A 9,913-nucleotide genomic window follows, 5' to 3' on the forward strand; every position below is an offset into this window, starting at 1 on the left:
TGATGGCAGAACCAATCGAGCATCTCGCGGCCAGATGCACGGAGCAATGTCGCGTCGCCGTCGCGTGGCCGTGCGCGGTCGATGCCGGCCCGGCCGGGTGACCAAGCACGTGAAGCAAGCCTAGCCGCGGCAGCCGGCCCCCTCGGTTGATGGGTACGTGGAGGAGCGTGCAGGCAGACGGCGGCTGGGCTAAGCTTGCTGTTGGCTTGGCTGGAGCAAGGAGGGCAGGCCGAGAAGCACGCGCACGGGTAGCGTAGCTATGAGGGTGGTCGACGAGGCGACGAGCTCCGTGCACACACGCCGAAGGTTAACTTGAGAAGAAATCAACGATATGATACATAAAGCTCTTAGACTCCAGACACTATTTCTTCTTAATATAAAAATACGTAGCTCTCTTGCGTATTTAGAAACCCGTAACAGTCTAAGTATACAATAATTAATGAATTGAAGAAGCATCAACACACACACATCTAGATATATATTATATCTAGATACATAGCAAATACAATAAATTTAAAAAAATCCCAAAACGACCTATATTTTGAAACGGAGGGAGTAAACTTTAGCACCAGTGTATCCAAATGGAGGTGCTAATGAGGTGGGCTAAACTTTAGCCATGACTTAAAAAAAATTTAGCATTATATATAAGTACTAATATATGCTAAAATTTAACACCCAACTTTACCTCCTCCAAACAGACCTGTATATGCCGAAAAGACGGGGAATGCTAACCATTTGATTATAAAAAAGATAGGTTTGTAGATTTGTAGCACTTTCACCCGGTAAAAGCCCGATCCAGGAGGGGATGACGGGTTCTTCAATCTTCATCACACCGGTCGAAGATCAATGGATGTTAAGCTGAGGACAGTCGCAGGGCAACTCTCCTTTGGCAGGACATACGTCTGATCCGGTGAGTCGATCAAGGACCACGCCAACCCATTGGCCCACGTGCATGCATGCATGAATGCAGTTGCATCATGCATGGACACCTCGAGTCCTCGATCGACTGCACACCCGTCGATGATCGATCGATCACCTGCCAGAGGAGAGCTGCCTACTACTGTCTTCAGCTAGCTGCTAGCACGACCACAATCCATCACTTCTCAGATCCAGCTCTCTTCCTCTTCTTCTAGCTCTGGTACCGCGTGGTCCGTGGACCTCGCTCGCTGACCTGCCTTCGTCTTCGCGGCATCTGCGCCCATCTTATAGCCTGCCGGCGCGGGCAGGGGGCCGGCCTACTCTGGCGTCCACGGGTGAACTGAAGCAGCAGGCCGTTCTTCAGGGCTCGGCGGCGCGCGGCATATGCCGCGGGATGAGACCAAGAGACCGATGCCCAGGCTTTTGGGCGAGGGTTTGTACCATGGATATCCCTCCCCCGGATTCCTCAGGCCCGGCAACTTTATCCTATTCCCCGGCCATGATGAGGCCTCCGTCGATACGGAGAATCCCGCGGCCGGTCGGCCCGTCGGTGTCCAGCCACTCCCCACCGGGGCCGGGGAGCCGAGCGGGCGGGATGGCTCTGCCGCTGGGCGCTGCCTCGTCGCGATCGCCTGTCGAGCATCTCGCCATGCCGCTGTCGTTGTTGCGCGTTTTGCCTGTCGTTCCATGGCTGCGTCGAGCCGAGTCTCCTGCATTATTGCCGGAGAAACATTCAGATTTTCGGACATGTTACATGTACAACCAAGAACCAACACGTGTTCAGCGTGAAGACCGCAGAGAATGAACGTCAGTTGGGTGGTTCGTTTGACGACTCGTGCAGTCCCTGTTGCTGGTTCTGAAAGGATACTTAAGACATGCATGCAATGGTCTAATTGGGAAGCCTTTTGTTCCTACTATATATCAAGTGCTCCATCTCACACACCATGGAAAGCGTTAACTGAAACTCTGCTTGCTGTCAGTTTATCGTTTAGCTACAGCCTGTGGATGGTCTTGCCAGAAATTTGTACAAACAGTTAAACTTTTGACCGAGGAATCAGGCACATTGGCATCGTCCGACAGAAAATGGATGGCAATGGCAGCCAGGGAAGCCAGCTCACTTCTCCCCTGCTCTGAAGTCTGATCGACCTCCCAGCTCCCAACTCGTCGCCATCGTCTCTTATAGATGGCAACAGGTAAAATCCGCGCGGATATTAACTTTGTATATCCGTATCCGCGTACCGAAATCCGTACCCGCACCCGCAATCCGCCACGGGCACGAAACGACGCCCGTATCCGCTATCCGCGGATACCCGCATACCCGCGGGCACGCCCGTGTACCCGCAAATTTTAGAAAATCAAGCTAAACTCTCCATCCGCCCACTCTCTTCCTATGCCACCATGATCATTTCCATACCTAGGAGAGAAATCTCAGCAACTACAAAAACTGCCACAGTGCTCAAATCAATGTGCAAGGGGGGAAGAAACCATCAGACAACAAAAACATCAAATATTTTACTTCCTTTTTGCTTATAGCTACAGACCGCCTAGAGTTCTCAAATGGGGAAAACAAAGCCATGCAGACAAGGTTGTGAAAGGATATTACAGTTGCAACGCATCAACAAATATGCTACCTTCACGTTAACAAAAAAGGGGAGGGGGACATCATAAGAATTTGAATATACAAATTATTGATGGCATATTCAGTTCAACAGAAAGCATAGTCACTGCAGGAAGCTCAGGTCACTGATAGTGTTAAAGGAATACAGGAGCTAAAACAGAGGAACTAAGAATCCCTAATGCGATGGAACCTCACATCGCAAACTGCAAAGCCGCAACCTCTAATCAGCATAGCTAAACCAAGCTAAAACAGCGATTGCCAATAAGAACCGACCAACTACGACCGACCGCAACAAGCAGAACACCTAGCAAACTCTGATCTGCTCGCTCTCAGCCGGGGCGGACGTGGGCAGGCGGGGGGCCGGCGGCGGGGCGGACGGGGGCGGGCGGGCCGCGGCGGCGGGGCGGACGGGGACGGGCGGGGGGCCGACGGCGGGGCGGGCGGGCGGACGGCGGCGGGGCGGACGGGGGCGGGCGGGCGGCGGCTGCGGGGCGGACGGGGACGGGCGGGGGGCCGACGGCGGGGCGGGCGGGCGGACGGCGGCGGGGCGGACGGGGACGGGCGGGCGGCGGCGGCGGGGCGGACGGGGGCGGGCGGGGGGCCGGCGGCGGGGCGGGCAGGCGGGCGGCGGCGGGGCGGACGGGCAGGCGGGGCGGGCGGCCGGCGGCGGGGATGGGGGCGGGAGGGGCGGCGGACGGCTGGGAATTGGGAGAATGGGTCGGGAGGTCGGGGAGATGGGCTGGCGGCTAGGAATCGGGGATGGCCGGATGGAAACCCTAAAATGTGTATATATATAACCACTCGGGGCCCACATGTCAGCGGGTCTGGCGGGTTTGCGGGTTCGGGTATTAATTTTTCAAATCCGTTATAAACTATCCGTTGGGTTTAGATCTGTACCCGCGCCCGTACCCGCGGGCACAAATCTAAACCCGTACCCGCGCCCACCGGGTTTAGTATCCGCGGGTTCGCGGGTATTTCATACCCGTTGCCATCCTTAGGATAAACTCATTGAACATGACGATTTGGTCTTTGTGCACTGAAATCTGAGACATATGTCAAGAAAAACAGATGCATACAAGACAGGAGAGACAAGAATGTGGGATGTGGGACGAGATTCTTTTTACCTATTTCTTATTGTTGTGAACTTTGCTATGCATTGTTTTTATTTATTTTTAAAAAAATCTGAAACGTATCCACATATCGAAGGTTTTTGGGAAAAAATGCCTTTTCCGCGTATCTGTATCAGCCTCGATACTGATACGCGTTTCCGTATCCATGTAACTTAGATTGTAATAGTAGATAGTGGACTTGCATGACCTCACTGAATACTAATATCGGTTCATTTCTTGAATTTCTGGGCCAGCATCAATAGGCATGGAAAGGGGTTCTGCTGCAGAGTACAGTGAGGTAAAGGCTGTGATAGGCAGCAACGAGGAGAAAAAAGGCCAGAGGAGCAAGAAAGACAAGGGGCAGAGAAAGAGGAAGAAAGACAAGGCCAAGGGTCATGGAGGCGATGGCGATAGATCAATTGAATCTGATGACAAGAATCATAGTGTTGAGATGGAGCATGCTGAAGTGTCAGCCAAGATGGCTGAAAAACCGTGCTCGGAGCATGCAGAGGTCATTATGAGCAAAAGGGATGCGAAGAAAGACAGGAAGAAAAAGAAGAGAAATAAGGAGGTTGATACTATCAGAAGCAGATACCTAATAGCAATACAATAAGATTTGTATGCAGCAATCCTTTGATTAGATGAATTCAAGAAAGATATGGCAGTTCTGAATGCTTCAACATAAGGTTTCAAACGCTTCAAACCAGATTTAACAATCAAGTTTATAATATGACATGCACATCTTTGATGCAAGAAAACAGAACCAATATATCCAGAGAATTTAGGAGTCAAAGAAGTCATGGCATTAGCATTAGCAGATGCATTGTCAAGAGTAAAATAGAAGATCTTATCAGTCAACTTCCACTCATCAAGCACAAAACCAATTCGCTCAGCAATATTAGGCCCAGAATGAGAACAATCTATAAGACGCAAGCCAAGCAACATCTTCTCTAGTTCCCAATTAGAATTAATAAAATGAGCAACCACACTAAGATAATCCTTCTTAGCATTACCATTCCAAATATCAGATGTAATTGCAATAGAAGAACATGCATTTAAACAGTCCATAAGCAAAGTACGAGATTGATTGAAAAGCTTAGCAACATCTCTAGTGATTGTCTGCCTAGAAACAGGGGCAAACCTAGGATTATGAGCACGTTTGATATAATCAACGAAAGCATTATATGCACCAATGCCAAGAGGCAGATCTAACCTAGCAATCATACGATATAATTCAGTACGAGCAAACTCAGCATTGTACTCCCAATTTTCAAGAGAACCATCGGAACTAAACTGAAGCACAGATTGAGACCTTGCAAAACGATCAGCCTTCTTACTACATGAAGCAAGATGCCTAATTAAATGACCAGTACCATTAGTAGAAACACCAGCAAGAACTTTCTTGCAGAGGGTGCATTTAGCACCAGAACATACCCTCTTACCATTCACTTCCTCAGAGATCTCCTCGAAGTTGTTCCAAACGTGCAAGGTGCGTGCCCTTCTCCTGCCCTTGTTCCCCCGCCCCTGCTGCGCTGCCATGCCGGAGGTCACCGTAGCAGACGGTGCCGTCGGTGACGGCGTCGACGTGGACGACGGGGTCGATGTGGACAAGGGCACTAAGGTTGGCGAACTCGGAGGGGATCCATCGGCAAGGTCGTGGTCGATGTCGGACGGATCGTTGTCGGCATTGGCATCGACAAGCGTCATCCGCGGCAGCCGGAACCGGGGTACAGGAGGAGGTGGAGGATGACCCCCCGGGCTCGGGTTGGCCCGCGACCTCGATGAAGAAGCCATCTAGGTCCAGGATAGGCTGCGGCCTGCGGGCGCCGGGTGGGGGAGAGATCAGAGACGGAGTGGCGGGGGTCGGGGCGTGGGGCGACGAGGCGCGGGCAACGGGGTGGGGCCGCGGGCGCGGGGCGACGGGGGTGCGGGAGAGGGACTGCGGGCGGCCGGGGCCGGGGCGACGGGGCGGGGCCGCCGGTGCCGGGGTCGGGGGACGGGGGTGCTGTGACGCCCTGAAAAATTTACCAAATTAAATTACGCGCTAAGATGTTTTGTTCAAAACCTTGAAACCCTAATCGCCTCCCGGACTCTTCGCCGACCAGACGCTCGGCTCCAGCTGTTGACCCAGCCCCTTTTCCAATGACCGTACCCTCTTTTTCCTCGCCGCTGTCCCATCCCGCACCGCTCGGCGGCAGACGACCACGCGCGACTGCCTTTCCGCGACCAGCGCCGGCGCGATTCTTTTCTCCTCGCGCAGCGCGCGAATGACACGCGCGCGTCGCCGACCGGCCGCGGTCGCCGCCGCGATCGGCGCCGACGCGCCCCTTTCTCTCTCTCTCCTTCTTCCTTTCCCCTTTTTCTCTCTCCCATTTCTTTTCTTTTCCCCAATCTCTCTTTCTCTTTCTTTCTTTCTTTTCCTTTCTTCCCTTTTTCTTTTTCTTTCCTTCTTTCTTCTTTCCCCCTCCTCCCTTCTCTCTTTCCTTCCTTTTCCCTGCCGTGCGCCCGAGCACTGCCCGGCCGTGCGCCTGCTCCGGCCGCGCCGCGACGCACGCGCACGCGCAACGCGTGGCCGTGCGCCGCGCCGCGCCGCCCGTCGCCCACACCACGTCCCTGGCCGCGCCACGCCGCGCCGAGGCTGCACGCGCACGCCGAGCCGCGACGCCGCGCCGCCCGTCGCTAGCCGCGCCGCTCGCTGCAGCTCCCCTGCCGCACCCCGCCCTGTGCTCGCACCGCGTCCCGCCCCCACGTGCTCGACGACGCCTCGACGCCCACGCCCTCGCCGCACGCCGCGTCGCGACGCAAGCAAACGGCCGAGCTCCATTAATGGCGCTCCGCGCCGCTCGCCGGCCTCCACCTACCTCCGGCCTCCCCACCGCCTCATCCCGCCTATAAATAGGCCCCCACCCCGCTCCCCTCTCCCCACGGCCTCCACTGCCACCGCCCGCCGCCTTCCAAGCTTCCAGCGCCGCCGCCCGTAGCCTGCCGTCGCCCGGCCCCCACACGCCACCCCGGCCCGAGGTGAGGCCGGGAACCGGTTCCCCTCGCCCTTCCCTCCCTTTTCCCCCACCCCCGGGCCGCCATCGAGCCCCGGGCCGGCTGGATTTGGCCGCCGCCGGCGCCTCCACCCCCTCCTCTGTTCTGTACGGGAGAGAGAGGAAGGAGAAGGGCAATTTTGCCCAAAGACCCCCCTCTCCCTCTATTTCCTATAAAACCCTTTTCCCCTCTTATTTACTCCCTTTTTGCTAAAAAGACCCTGCTCTTTCTAGCATTTCAAACCAAACCCCTCCATTACGTAAACCTAAATATACCCGACACCCCTTAGCAGGCCCTGAGTATTTCTAGGATTCGCGAATAGGTCCTTACTCTTTCCGGATAACTACGAATAAGCCCCTAGACCCCTGTTTAACCCCTGAACCCCTCTTTAACTCGTCATTTTATGCGCCAAACGACCTCCGATCGGCCCGAAACTTTACCACGCCCTTTCTAGTATAGTTCTAACCATGCCATTAAGAAACCAACCAAAAATATTACCTCTATCTCCATAACTAAATTATTTCCGATTCAAGCTCAACGATAAAAGCTTATAGTTCTTTCGCTTGATTGTGTGCCTGTTTGTTTGCGTCGTAGGACACGGAGTGAACGAGGAAGGTCCCGAGTGTGACCAAGCGAACGAGGACCAGTTCTGCAACCCCGAACCCGAGGGACAGTGCTTCGATCAGGACCTCCCGCAAGGATTTGATGATGGCAAGTTCAATCCCGCCCTTTGATGCATGTTTCTATCCTAGTTTTTATAAACACAACCCAGTGGCCTGTTTTATAAAATTGCATGGTTTTGCTTGCTGAAAACATGGTAGGATAGCCACCCTTGTTTGTGATAACCATACCTTGACCACCTGGTTTTATAAAGAAATGTGTGCGTGTGGGAAGGGATAAAATGTGGTTTTGAAAGATGAGTCAGACGGGATGGATGGCATTTCTGTGTGAATTGCCGTTGGTGTGCTCGTACCTGTGTGGTTGATCGAGGAAGGGAGATATCCATCTTGTCACCCCTAAGGACCGAGTTGATGTGTCGTCTCACCTAGCTTCCTGTCGTGCAAACCACTTGACCGTTGTATGGGCAACGGCTTAGCATAAATCCCACTAGTTAGTCTGGTAGCCATCAGGAGAGCTGAGAGCAACGGGTGATCAAGGAGAAGGGATAAGCTCTGTGTGACTTATGCCCCGGTTAAACCTCGGAGATAGGTCGAATGACCCCTTGATGGATCCCGTGGTGGCTAGTCAGGTCTAGCTAAGGTGGGTAATGGCTTTGTTGGGATCTGCACCGACACTAAGGTGATCGTGCTGTGGTACCCCACCTGTGGGTAAAGTTGCACACCTCTGCAGAGTTAAAATCTATTCGAATAGCCGTGCCCACGGTATTGGGCAAGTTATGGTGTGGTCACACAACTAGTGTTTCTCTCTGGGAATGGTTGGACTAGTGTGAGTTGTTTGGAAAGTGTCCGGTAGTTGTGCCGTGTGCTACGGCGTACGGGGAGTCCGGTAGCAGGTTAAAACTTGGATCCTGTGTGGATCAACATCACGTGCTCCTTGGTGCTTGAAAATTTGTTTTGAAAATGTTTCTAAACAAACCTTTGCATATAACCGAGTTTTCCGCAAATAAACCCTAACCTTATCCTTGGACTATCCTGAGCATTGATTTCTGCTATAACCCCCTCCGTGGGTATGATTGGACTTGCTGAGTACGTTTGTACTCACCCCATTCTTACTTTTACAGTGGAAGATCCAGACTACATCCCCGAAGACGTCGAGTAGGGTTCCGTCCTGCACCCAGTCTTGCCTGTGGTCAGGGCCACCGCTGAAGTTTCGCATGGCGCAAGACTCTGATGACCCTCTTTTCGTAGCTAGTGTAGTAGTGTGGGTTTTAGTTATAATCCTCGCGATAGTGGCGCTTCACTGCCCATTACCGCGCAGAGCTGTACGGTGATGTACCATCTGATGTAATAAAAGTGTTATCAGCCTCCTGGGACTGATAAAACATCACTTTTAAGTCTTCCCTGATGGGGGGACGCTTCAGGTGCGGGAGCGGGACTGCGGGCGGCCGGGCGTGCGGCTACGCCAGCGCCGCTGCGGGGTGCGGGCTGGGGGGCGGGGTGCCGGGGTGAGGGCTGAGGGGGGGCGGGATTAGGTTAGGGTTAGGGTTCTGGGGGGCGCCGGCTTATATACGCGACGTGGCCACTGGGTTGGGCCGCATGTTATGGGCCGTGCTTTTTAATGGGCCGTGCCGCCCATCGGGCTGTGACGGGCCGCAATTAACCGGGCCATGTCGTGCCGCCCATCAGGCTGTCTTCTCGGCCCATGGCACGGGCCGGCCTTTTCTCGAGCCTGGCCCGGCCCATCATCTATCGTGCCGGGCCTCTTTTGGGCAGGGCCAAAATCACCGAGCTGCGTGCCGGCCCATTTAGCCCGGCCCAAATGTACAGCTATAGGTGGATGTCCTCCTCTGCGCGCTGTCGCGTGATGGTTTAATCGGGCCGTGGCGCAGTATTCTGATTTCTGACGGACTGTGTTGGGCCGTGCGACACTGGTGGTTGCTAGCGCACAGAGGATATATAGAACCTCCCACTGAATACTGATCCTTACATAGCTTTTTCCAAAAGAAAAGGTACCCGGAGATGTCATAAGGATTATTTAAGGAAAATTGAAAGAAAAATAATGCGTCTGATTATTTAATTTCATCCGCTTGTTGGGCCAACTTTACAATGGGTGTGTTAGTAGGTCCCCAAACTTTCAAAATGCATTTGGATTTTTAAAATGTGTAAAGGGGTCCATCATAGTTCTTAGGTCCCAAACTTGCAACGTGAGCATCCGATGCTGACATGGAGTGCCATGTTGGCGAACATATACAAAATAAATGACCCCTCCCCAATTTCTATCGTCTTCTTTTTTTAGTCCACTTATCCTCTCCCGAAAGCCTCTCTCTCGCTCATCCTCTCCCTTTTGATGCAGAGTCAGATTTCGAACCCGACCGGTGTGGCTTAGAGTTGAGCATGTCTATCACCAAACCACCTCCTCGTTTGTGGTAGACTTTATTATATAATTTTACTTAAACATATCCACAAGCCTTTTGCTATCTTACTTTTCTTCCTAAGGAAGACGCAGCCCAGCTCAACTTAAAAAAAAAGGGACGTAGTTAGAGGGGTTCGAACTTGAGAATTTGGAGTGCACTCCAGTGTGCTTACAACTAGGATACATTCATGGCTGTGTT

This window comes from Panicum hallii, chromosome 4 (assembly GCF_002211085.1).
Source record: "Panicum hallii strain FIL2 chromosome 4, PHallii_v3.1, whole genome shotgun sequence".
In the NCBI taxonomy this organism is placed as follows: Eukaryota; Viridiplantae; Streptophyta; class Magnoliopsida; order Poales; family Poaceae; genus Panicum; species Panicum hallii.